Here is a 13,147-nt window from a genome sequence, read left to right on the forward strand (position 1 = left end):
GATGTATCTGGAGGATATCATCCTTAGTGAGGTAACCCCATCACAAAAAAAGTCACTAGATATGTAAACACTGATAAGTGGATATTAGCCCAGAAAGTTAGAATACCCAAGATACATTTTGCGAAACACAAGAAAACCAAGAAGGATGGCCATCATGTGGATACTTCATTCCTCCTTAGAATAAGGAAAAAAATACCCATGAAAGTTTACAGATACAAAATTTAGAGCTAAGATGAAAGGATGGACTATTCAGAGACTACCCCATCTGGGGAATCCATCCCATCATCACTCACCAAACCCAGATTCTAATGCACCTGCCAGCAAGATTCTTCTGAAGGTACTCTGATATAGCGGCCTCTTGTGAGGCTATGCCAGTGCCTTGCAAACACAGAAGTGGATGCTCACAGTCAGCTGTTGGATGGAACACAGGGCCCCCAATGGAGGAGCTAGAGAAAGTACCCAAGGGGGCTGCAACCCTGTAGGTGGAACAACAATATGAACTAACCAGTACCCCCTGAGCTCATGGCTCTAGCTGCATATGTAGCAGAAGATGGCCTAGTTGGCCATCATTGGGAAAAGAAGCCCCTTGGTCTTGTTAACTTTATATGACCCATCACAGGAAAAGGCCAGGGCCAAGAATTGGGAGTGGGTGGGTAGGGGAGCAGGGGCGGGGGTGTATAGGGGACTTTCGGAATAGCATTTGAAATTTAAATAAAGAAAATAATTTAAAAAAAATTTAAATAAATAAATAAATAAAAAGAAAATGTTTCGATTGAGTTGACCTCTGAGGAAGAAAAACATTGTTGGATTCATGCACTTTCTGAGATATAGGAAAGAAAATATGAACCAAAGATATTTATAATAGTAGATTCCAGAAACCCTAAAAGCACAATGATCGTTCTTCATCTAGATTCTGAGATTCACATGTAGATGATGCAGAATACAAGTGCCTTTAGAAGGACTTCTACTCTCTGAGGTTTCCCTTTCTTGTTGCTAGTGTTAATCTCTATCTTAGAGCTGAAATGTTGAAATACTACAAGAAGTAATAAAGTTATTATCATGTTGTATGGAAGAAAAAGAAAAATCTGAAATCTGAATATCCAGCATGAAAGAATAATGTTCTTTCAGCATCAGATTATTTTATTAGTTGTTTAACTATTTTCAACATATTTAAATAATAGACATAAATAATGTAAAGAAATTTTCTAGCAATCACTAAGAAATGAAACCTTAAAGCAACCAGACAACCACTGCATAGCTAGGAGAGCAGCAGACAATTGCACATTGTAAACTCCAGAGAGTGGAGGAAGGCACAGTAACTTTTAAAGCTTCAAAAACTAAAGATTTTCCACCTATTGTCTATGTGCCCAGCAGTATACATACATACATACATACATGTATTTTACATATGATTAAATAATAAAGATGCATTTAAGGCTGCCTGGTGATGAATAATTTTCAATAGACCTTTTATAAAGGAAATACTAAAGAAACATTCATTGGCTAAAGAAAAACAATTGAAGAGAGCGAAGATGACTGTAAATTGTTAAATTCCACTGTGTATAGGTTGTAAAATCCATTTCAGTGTTTATAAGTTCTACAAAGGAAAAGTTAGTTGTAATATTGTAAATATTTTCGGATCATTTCTTCAAAGTTTATCAATAAGGTTCCTTTTCGATGTAATTTCTCTTTTCAGTGGTGTTATTGTTACAAAGCAGGCAACTTACAGTTTTCTTACTTGGAAAATTTTGAATGTTAACTGTCAAAGCCCATTAGTTCAGGTCCTTGCTATCATCATGCTGATTGCAATTATTCTATTCCTTTTTATTTGTTAAAAAATCATCTGTTCTTAAAATTGTTTCATAGAAATTCCTAAGGTTTTATTTAAAGCACAATTAAAACACCAAATTGATTGCTCTCTGGGGATCTGGTGTAAATCAGTGCTAAAGTCAGGGTGAGATGTAATGGCTTATTCCCTTACTGTGAAGGCAAAAAAAAATATTTGAAATATATATATATATATATATATATATATATATATATATATAGCGGTGAATTATTCAGATCTGCAAAGATAATCTGAGGGCCTTGGTAATTGTTTTCTCTGGTTCTAGTTGTTCAGCACTGAAAGCTTCCCATGCCCCCAGGCAGGGTTGTGATACACCTGTACTTGCCACAGCTAAGCAGGAAACGGAAGGAAGACAACTGATAATATCCAGGAAGTTTACTCCATGCAGAAACCTAATACTCTGACACTGTTCCCTGTATGCTCAAAACACACCACCCTTGTTTTGACTCCACACTCTCTCCCCTCAAATCAAGGTGTCTCCCAGCCTCCCAGGTATTCCAGCTCTCTGTTTTGTATACCAGAATCTTTCTCTAGGAAGTGATCGACAATCTGTCCATCCACATCCTTGGTTTCTGCCCTATCCAGTTTTTTTTCCATTAGTCCCTTAGTTGATTGTAAAAAGTGTAATGGTTTGAATAGGTTTGGCCCCTATAGACTCATGTTTGTGAATCCTTGGCCCCCAGAGAGTGACTCTATGAGGAGGTATCTTCTTATTGGAAAATTGGTGTGGTCTTAGTGGAGAAAGTTTGCCACTGTTGTAGAAGGACTTGTAAGAGTATTCTCCTATGTGCCTTTTGAAGCTAATCTCTTTCTGACTGCCTTTGGATCAAGAAATAGAAATTCCAGCTCCTTCTCCAGCAGCATTGTGTGCCCAGACACTACCATACATCCCACCCTGATGATAATGGACTGAGTCTGTGAAACTTTAAGCCTGCCCAATTTAAATGTCCTTTATAAATGTTGCCTTGGTCATGCTGTCTCTTCACAGCATTGAAACCCTAACTAAGACAAACCAGTATTCCCCATATCTCTTGCAGTTTTTGTTATTGTTTCAAAAGCATTAGTAAAGCCAACCCTGACTACTCCAATTTTCCTAGGTGCCTTGATCATTTGTTTATGCATATGTATCATGAGCCTGACAGCAAAGGAAATGATTAAGGACACTGGAATATAAATATTTCAGCATGGAGGCATTTCTATGTAGAGACAAATTTACTGGTTCACACTCAGAAAACAGAGAAAGAGTAAAATATATTCGGAAACTGAAGAGATCAGTTTCAGCAGAAACTTGACAACAATTGATGTTGCTTTCCAATTAAGGCAACTCTGTTGGATTGGCAAAAAGTTAATGACAGCAAACCTGTCAACCCACATCCACACTCCAATGGTGCTTGGCAAGCTGCAAAAAGAGGATGAAAAAGAAAAGAAAATATAGGGAGCATTAATAGTTGTTGAATTGCAGGCTCCACTACCTTTCAGATCATAGGAAAGCTCACTAAAGGGATTTTGAATGGAATTACTTAAGATGCTTAACCTGTTGCCCCCAATATTAAACCTACTTTGTCTTCACTTTTATAACTCCTCAGGAAAATTATGTGGCTGTGTGCTGAGGGTGTATTAAGTATGAAATGCAAGGATTAGCCCTATATTCAGTTTTTCTTAAGAAAAACATAAGGATCTGCTTGCTGTGGCACTGATATGAGTTATAACTGATAGTGAGTCAGCACAGAGCTCTTGGGAATCATTTCTAAAAGAAAAGGAGAAGAGATACCATCTCAAAGAAGCAAAAATTTTTAGAAAAATACATTAGAAAGCAATGATTCAGGGAAATAACCATAGGGAATTTTAGGAGAAAGATCCTTGATGGTCATTTGACTTTCTTGGAAGTACATGATGATTAGCACACTTAAAGCCTAGCAAGCTGAGACACCACCAAGCTGAGACACCCATTCTTACAATGCCACCTGATAACTGGCTGTTTAGTTCCTTCTAGTCAAACTCAGAAGGCTCAAATCAAAGTCTCAGGATACGAACCAGAAAGAAGTGCAAGGCAAAGATGTAGAGGAACTATTAATCCTATATTCTAGAATAAAATAATAGCTAAAGTAATTTATTCAAATTTTTGAGGTTAGACTTTATCACTCAAGTATATTTACACATGCATAACTATACAAACACACATAGATGGGCAGATCATGCCTGCCTTTTAAATATATGGTTATATTTGTATGACAGTTTTCTATTTTGAATAAAAAGCATTATATCATATATATTTCTGCCTAGAAAGCTTCTTCATATAATTTTCTGATTATTACTGTTTCAACATTAATTTCTTCAGTGACAAGAGAAAGGGAAGACCAGAGGCAAATAGTTACTGTAATATCATTGATGATTTAGGTTGTGTCAGTGTCTCAGGACTGCACTTAATAAGAAAGCAAACTTGCCATCAGCCATTATCTTATATATAACAATTAGTAACAATTTCAAGGAGAGTTAATTATTCAACAATGTCAGTAGAGGCTACTTTGCAATGAGGCTTAATGTGAATTATTAATGACTGCTAGCATCCTCAAGCTACAGGAATAAATGGGTAGATCAAGAGGAGAACCCACAAATGTCTCTGATACTTCATCAATGTCTTGGCCTTTTTCTTGTCTTGGCCTGTGACTGTATCTACTAATGAGTTCTAAATGCCACCAGCCTATCACTAGCTCCTGAAACAATCACAAAGGATCACTGGGGTGTGCCAGCTGTTCCACCTTTGTTAACGTGTCTTGGTGATACTGAACTTGACTTTCTAATACCTTGGGTGATCTAATTTGACCTTGTCAAGGGCTGTTCAAAGAATGGTCTGCCCTGTTACACTCACTTTTACAAAAGCACTTAACACAGGACATTTTCCCAAGAGTAATTTTTAACACTTAGAAAATGCTACATGAATCTGTGGTTCTTATTTAGAAGGATCAAGAATACAAGATGAATCTCCAATTGCAGATACCAGAACTATTAATGACAGAGAAGACACATGCAGGTTTCTGGCCATCCTTTTTGCTGTTATATTCCCTGTTTAACTATAATACAAGTGAGAATGAGAAAAAATGTGAACTAGACATCTTTCAATATTTCTGAATTTGTCTCAAATGAAGCATATTCTAATTTTGACAGATAAATATTAGAGTGACAAGTGTATTTCTTACTAGTCAACTTTATAGATTCTATACAAAATTACTATGTCCTCTGTCAGTTTGAAATTGGTAAACTTTACGTGTTTCCTACAGAAGGACAGGTGTGTAGCCACAAAAAATCAGCTCTGGTCACATGGAATACTTTGGATTCTTAGAATATAGACACCGAATTTGTTATTCTTCTTACCAATCTATCTGTGGTACATATTCCTATGAGGATAACTATAAGTATGTAAATTAATTTGCCAAATATGAAACAATATAATTTGCATATTTTTACTTTTCCAGTTCATATTAAAATCATTTTATCTCCTTCAATTCACATTCATTAATAACCTAAACTCCAAGGGCTGGTATATGTGTTAGTAAGCCTGGTGGCCTGAAAGATATCCCTAGAATCCATGTGATGGGAGAAAAGAACCAAGTCCTGCAAATAGTCCTGTCTTCAATGTGTATGCAATGACATATGAGACCCCTCTATATGTACACACATATATAAATCTCCTTTGCAATATACAACCACAACGAATAAATAGAAAAAACAAATAAATGTCAAAAAATAAAGTTCATATTTTGAAACATAATTACCAATTACTAATAACCTCCAAGGATGATTACATTAAAAATATTACAGTCTAAGCTCCTAAACAGAATTACCAGCCCTAAATAATAACTGAAATGAGCTGAGAAGTCTTGTAAACACCCTCTAGCAGATGAGTGAACAAAACTTACAGAAAGTGAACTAGACAACATAAACTGGGATCTCCACAACTATACAGTTTTTGGGACAATATTTTTTGACAATTTTGTCTCTGAAACTAGGAGAAAGAAATCTATATTTTTAAATAAACTATGTGCTTACCAGTCCTAATATATTTTATTTTGTTTATTTTCTTTATAATACATATTTGTGTGTGTCTGTCTCTAGATATATTCACCTGAATATAAATGCCTACAGAAACCAGAAAATACTTTTCATCACTCGGTTGACCTGCCTAAAGTGGGTGGTGTGAACCAAACTCATGTCCTTTGCAAGAACAGTGTGTACACTTAATTAAGAGCTCTTTCTCCAAATCATTTCATATATTTCAATTGCTGTTTAATAATAATGCGATATAACAACTCATTATTAAGGCTCCTGATTATACCAAAAATCAAATTCAGAATGACAGTTTGGGATTGATAAAGAGTAAATTTCAAGTTGTCTGTGAGAGAACCTGATAAAGTAATCATATCAAGGGGATGGGAAACCTACTTAACATTATTCATCCTTACAATCCAAACTGAACACAGTGGTATAAAATGATCACTCCACAAAATAATTCATTTAATTAAGCAGTGGCTGTTTTATTTTGACATCTGTGTCCCTTAAAGTTATTGGAATTGCACATCAAGATGGTCCTTGAAAAACTGCTTTGTGTTACTACAGAGAATTTTTAAAATAATATGGTTGAGGTTTAATTCACAAAGTAAAATATTATAAACATTTTCCTTCTAAAGTACAAAGTTCATTTATGTTCAGCTAATTTAAATACAGCATTCTATAGGCATCACAGCCACCTTGCTTGATAAATTTCTACACCCCTCCAATAATGTTTTCTTCCTCGTTTCTACTTAGATAGAGTACGTGGAACTTGATAATATTTCTGATACTACCGATCTACCTACTCTGTGTAAGACTGCTGCACACATCGCAGTAACAGAATGGGTGCCATTAGGACTTTGGCTCCCTTAATGTACAGAAGAACATGAAGTCTGTGCTGTATCACACATTATTCTTATTCATTTCTGAAAAAATTTAATAGTATTTCACACACAGGCTGAACATTTTTGACTACTCTGAGTATTTCTGTTTTGATATACCTTACTCGGATTTGTGCATGTGTTCTAATCACGTAGACTGCATTATATCTCTTATACATTGTAAGAAATGACTTTTCAGAAATGTATGCATAATTTGTTCTCTGTCATGACTTGAATCTGAAGGCATGTGTGTTAGAATTTTGATTGCCTCATCAGGCAACCCATAATTGACAGTTGTAAAAACTTGAGCCTAACTTTTACTTTTTAAAGTTATTTTGGTCATTTACTTTCTTAAAGGAATAAGAAATGGACTAAGATGTAGTCACACTGGCAAGCTCTACATGGTGTTTGTGTGTGTGTGTGTGTGTGTGTGTGTGTGTATGTGTGTGTGTGTGTGTGTGTGTGTGTGTCTGTCTATCTGTCTGTCTGTCTGTGGGTCTGTGTGTGTCTGTGTGTCTGTGTGTGCATGTATGTGTGCACACATGTGTGTACCTACCCATACATACACACATGTTCATGTGCACTAGCGCATGTATGCCATATGTCAATGATACTCATGAAAGACAAAAGAGGAAGTCTTCCTTATTAGAGCTTTACTTACAGGTGAGGGTAGACCATCTGGCATGGCTGCTGACATTTAAAAAAATGTTAATAAGTGATCAAATCAAAGTCAGAACTTCAAAAATTAAGCATCAATTTAAAACATATCTAGAAGTCTTTGTTAAAGAAAAATAGTTTAAAGAGGCAACTATTAGACAATATCAAATTGCCATAATCCTAGCTTGTTATTATCATGATAATCTTGAAAGGGAAAAAAAAAACAATGAAAGAAAATAAAAAGCTTTATATTCACAGCATCTTTGTGGTATGCAGTCCTGAAAGAGACAGAACAGATTTGGGGATGTTCACTCCAAAACAGTTTTTGTTTGACCTGCATTGTTCTTCTTGAGGAATCCTATTTTCTGGGCTTTTTCTTAACTGTTATGTTTAGATTATTTCTACAGTGATTATCTGTTTTCCTCAGGCATTTATAAAATTAATCAATAGTGCTTTAACATCTCACTGATTAGGAGACCGCACATTTAGAGGTCAACAAGAAACTTTAAACTGAAAAATATACTGTCTATAAAGCTCTTAGAAAACAGGAACAGTCTGCACAGGAGAGCATGCAGGCTGTACAAGCAACATAGCTTCTAGGACAGGGTTCCTTTCAGGCCCATATCTTCAGCCAAGAGGCAGAACTGAGCTCCAGACCTCTACACACTTTTCCTGCAAGAGGAGAGTTGGCCTCCAAGGAGGGATCTGACCACTGAGACTCAGGAGAGATTTGGACTCCCAGGAGTGCTGACAGAGGCTAACAGAATCACAGGAGGAACAAGCTCCAGCCAGAGACAGCTAGAACATATAACACCAGAGATTTCCAGATGGAGAAAGGCAAAAGTAAGAAACTTACTAACAGAAACCAAGATCATTGAGCATCATTAGAACCCAGCATTCCCACCCCAACAAGTCCTGGATACCCCAACAAACCCGAAAGGCAAGATTCAGGTTTAAAGTCATATCTCATGATACTGGTAGAGGATTTTAAGAAGGACATTAATAATTGACTTTAAAAATTACAGGAGAACATGGATAAACACATAGAAGGCCTTAAAGAGGAAGCACAAAAATCCCAAGAAAACACTGCTAAATAGGTAGAAGCCCTTAAAAAGAAACACACAAATCCCTTAAAGAATTATAGGAAAACACGACCAAGCAGGTGATGGAATTGAACAAAATCATCCAAGATCTAAAAAGGGAAGTAGAAACAATAAAGAAAACCCAAAGGAAGACAACACTTGAGATAGAAACCCTAGGAAAGAAATCAGGAAACATATATGCATGCATCAGCAACAGAAAAAAAAAAAAAAGGAAGAGAGAAACTCAGATGCAGAAGATTCCATAGAAAACATGGACAAAACAATCAAATAAAATGCAAAATGAAAAAGAGATTCTAACTCACAATATCCAGGAAATCCAGGATTCAATGAGAAGACCAAACCTATGGACAAAAGGAATAGATGAGAATGAAGATTTTGAACTTAAAGGACCAGTAAATATCTTCAAAAAAAATGATAGAAGAAAACTTCCTGAACCTAAAGAAAGAGATGCTCATGAACATAAAAGAAGTCTACAGAACTCCAAATAGACTGGACCAGAAAAGAAATTCCTACCTACACATAATAATCAGAACAACAAATGCAGTAAATAAAGACAGAATATTAAAAACAGGGAAAAAGGTCAAGTAACATATAAATGCAGACCTATAATAATTACACCAGATTTCTCACTAGAGACTATGAAAGCCAAAAGATCCTGAAGACATGTTATACAGACCCTAAGAGAACACAAATGCCAGCCCAGGCTACTATACCCAGCAAAACTCTCAATTACCACAGATGGAGAAAGTATTCCATGACAAAACGAAATTCGTACAATATCTTTCCATGAATCCAGCCCTTCAAAAGATAATAAAGGGAAAACACCAACACAAGAAGGGAAATAACACCCTAGAAAAAGCAAGAAAGCAATCATTCAACATACCTAAAAGAAAACAGCTACATGAACAGAATCCCAATTTTAACAACAAAAATAACAGGAAGCAACAATTTATTTTCCTTAGTATCTCTTAATATGAATGGACTTAATTCCCCAATAAAAAGACATAGACTAACAGACTGACTAGACAAACAGGACCCAACATTTTGCTGCTTACAGGAAACCCACCCCAGGGAGAAAGACAAGCACTACCTCAGAATGAAAGGCTGGAAAACAATTTTCCAGGCAAATGGTCTGAAGAAACAAGCTGGAGTAGCCATTCTAATATCAAATAAAATAGATTTCCAACCCAAAGTTATCAAAAAAGACAAGGAGGGGCACTTCATACTCATCAAAGGTAAAATCTTCCAAGATGAACTCTCAATCCTGAATATCTATGCTCCAAATGCAAGGGCAGCTGCATTCATTAAAGAAACTTTAGTAAAGCTCAAAGCACACATTGCATCACACACAATAATTTTGGGAGACTTCAACACCCCATTCTCATCAATAGACAGATCCTGGAAACTGAAGCAAAACAGAGACACATGGAAACTAACAGAAGTTATGAAACAAATGGATTTAACAGATATCTACAGAACATTTCATCCTAAAACAAAAGTATATAACTTCTCAGCAGCTCATGGTAACTTGTCCAAAATTAACAACATAATTGGTCACAAAATAGGCCTCAACAGATACAAAAATATTGAAATTATCCCATGCATCCTATCCAATCACCACAGACTAAGGCTGATCTTCAATAATAACATAAATAATAGAAAGCCAATGTTGACATGGAAGCTGAACAACATGCTACTCAATGAAGAAATAAAGAAAGAAATTAAAGACTTTGTAGAATTTAAAGAAAATGAAACCTCAATATACCCAAACTTATGGGACACAACGAAAGTGGTTCTAAGAGGAAAACTCATAGCTCTGAGTGCCTACAAAAAGAAGCTGAAGTGAGCATACACTAGAGGCTTGACAGCACACCTGAAAGCTCTAGAACAAAAGGAATCAATTTCACCCAAGAGGAGTAAAAGGCAGGAAATGATCAAACTCACTGCTGAAATCAACCAAGTGAGAACAAACAGAACTATGTAAAGAATCGCCCAAACGAGGAGCTGGTTTTTTAAGAAAATCAACAAGATAGATAAACCCTTAGCCAGACTAACTAGAGGGCACAGGGACAGTATCCTAATTAACAAAATTAGAAATGAAAAGGGAGTGATAACAACAGAACACAAGGAAATTTAGAACATAATCAGATCTTACTATAAAAGACTATATTCAACAAAATTGGAAAATCTGGATGAAATGGACAAATTTCTAGACACATTCCAGGTACCAAAAATAAATCAGTATCAGACTAATGATCTAAACTGTCCCATATCCCGTAAAGAAATAGAAGAAGTCATTAATAATCCCCCAACCAAAAAAAGCCCAGGAGCAGATGGGTTTAGTGGAGAGTTCTATATAGACCTTCAAAGAAGACCTAATTCTACAAATTATTACTATTATTGTTTTTATGGATGGGATGGGTAAGGAAATGTAGTATGAGCAGAAAGCAAAGTGTATTATTGATGCATATTTCAACCCTAATGAGTTTAGGATAGTGTTTTGTTTTGTTTTGTGCGTGTGTGTGTGTGTGTGTGTGTGTATTTAACTTATTTTATTAGATATTTTCTTCATTTACATTTCAAATGCTATCGCGAATGTCCCCTATACCCTCCTCCCTCCCATTCCCACTTCTTGGCCCTGGTATCCCCCTGTATGGGGCATATAAAGTTTGCAAGACCAAGGGGCATCTCTTCCCAACAATGGCTGACTAGGCCATCTTCTGCTATATATGCGGTTAGAGACATGAGCTCTGGAAATACTGATTAGTTCATATTGTTGTTTCACCTATAGGGTTGCAGAACCCTTGAGTTCCTTGGGTAATTTCTCTAGCTCCTCCATTGGGGTCTCTGTGTTCTATCCTATAGATGACTGTGGGCATAAAAAGGACACATGCTCCACTATGTTCACAGCTGCCCTATTTATAATACCCAGAAGCTGGAAAGAACCCAGATGTCCCTCAACAGAAGAATGGATACAGAAAATGTGGTACATTTACACAATAGAGTGCTACTCATCAATTAAAAACAATGAATTTATGAAATTCTTAGGCAAATGAATGTATTTGTAGGATATCATCCTGAGTGAGGTAACCCAATCACAAAAGAACTCACTTGATATGCACTCACTGATAAGTGGATATTAGCCAGAAACCTAGAATATCCAAGATACAATCTCCAAAACACAAGAAAATCAAGAATAAGGAAGACCAACACGTGGATACTTCATTCCTCCCTAAAATAGGGAATAAAATACCCATTAAAGAAGCGGCAGAGACAAAGTATGGAACTAAGATGAAAGGATGGACCATCCAGAGACTGCCCCACCCAGGGGTCCATCCCATAATCAGCCACCAATCGCAGACACTATTGCATATGCCAGCAAGATCTAGCTGAAAGGACACTGATATAGCTATCTCTGTGAGGCCTTGCAAATATAGATGCGGATGTCTTCAAACTATTTTTAATTTTAATTTTCCTCAAACTATTCCACAAAATAGAAACAGAAGCTACTCTACCAAATTCACTCTATGAAGCAACAATTACTCTGATACCTAAACCACACAAAGATCCAACACAGAAAGAAAACTTCAGACCAATTTCCCTTATGAATATTGATAAAAATACTCAATAAAATTCTCACTAACTGAATCAAAGAATACATCAAAATGATCATCCATCATGACCAAGTAGGCTTCATTCCAGGGATGCAGGGATAGTTTAATATATGGAAATCCATCAGAGTAATCCACTACATAAACAAACTCAAAGACAAAACCCAAATGGTCACCTCCTTAGATGCTGAGAAAGCATTTGACAAAATCCTACACTCATTTATGATATAGGTCTTGGAAAGATCAGGAATTCAAGGCCCCTACCTAAACATAATAAAAGCAATATGCAGCCAACACCAAATTAAATGGAGAGAAGCTGGAAGCAATCCCACTAAAATCAGAGACTAGACAAGGCTGCCCTCTTTCTCCCTACCTATTCAATATAGATAGGGGATGCCAGGGAGGAAACCGGGAAAGGTGATAACATTTGAAATGTAAATAAAGAAAGTATGCAATAAAAAAGAAAGGTAGTTGAATTTGTACCAGAAGCAGGCAGTATACAGGGTCTCTTTGTTTCCGGCTTTAGCTTTTGCCTCCAGGCCTCTGCCCGGAATTTTTGCCCTTATTTCCATGATCGGCTGACTCCTTGATTCATGCACTACATTGAATCCTTTCCTCCTTAAATTTTTTGTATTATAATATTTTATCACACTGTCATAAAAGAAAGAACAAATCCTGACTTCAGAATCTTGTGGAGTGACAAGAGTCATTTCAGACTAAGTCCAAGTAGGACATCATGCTCAGGAGAAGGTGGCCAATAAAACAAAGGATATTTATTTTGTGAGTGCTTTTTTGTTGTTCTTATGGCTTAGTGCTGTCTTTGGGGAACATTGTTTGAGAAAGAAATTAATTACCTGAAGTAAAGTGAATAAGGAGGTAGGGAGGACTTTGGAGGACTTGGAAGGAATATAATCAAAATATAGTGCATGAAGTCCGGTGTGGTAGCCCACGCCTTTAATCCCAGCACTCAGGAGGCAGAGGCAGGCAGATTTCTGAGTT

Source organism: Mus pahari, chromosome 5, assembly GCF_900095145.1.
Source record: "Mus pahari chromosome 5, PAHARI_EIJ_v1.1, whole genome shotgun sequence".
Taxonomy (NCBI): Eukaryota; Metazoa; Chordata; class Mammalia; order Rodentia; family Muridae; genus Mus; species Mus pahari.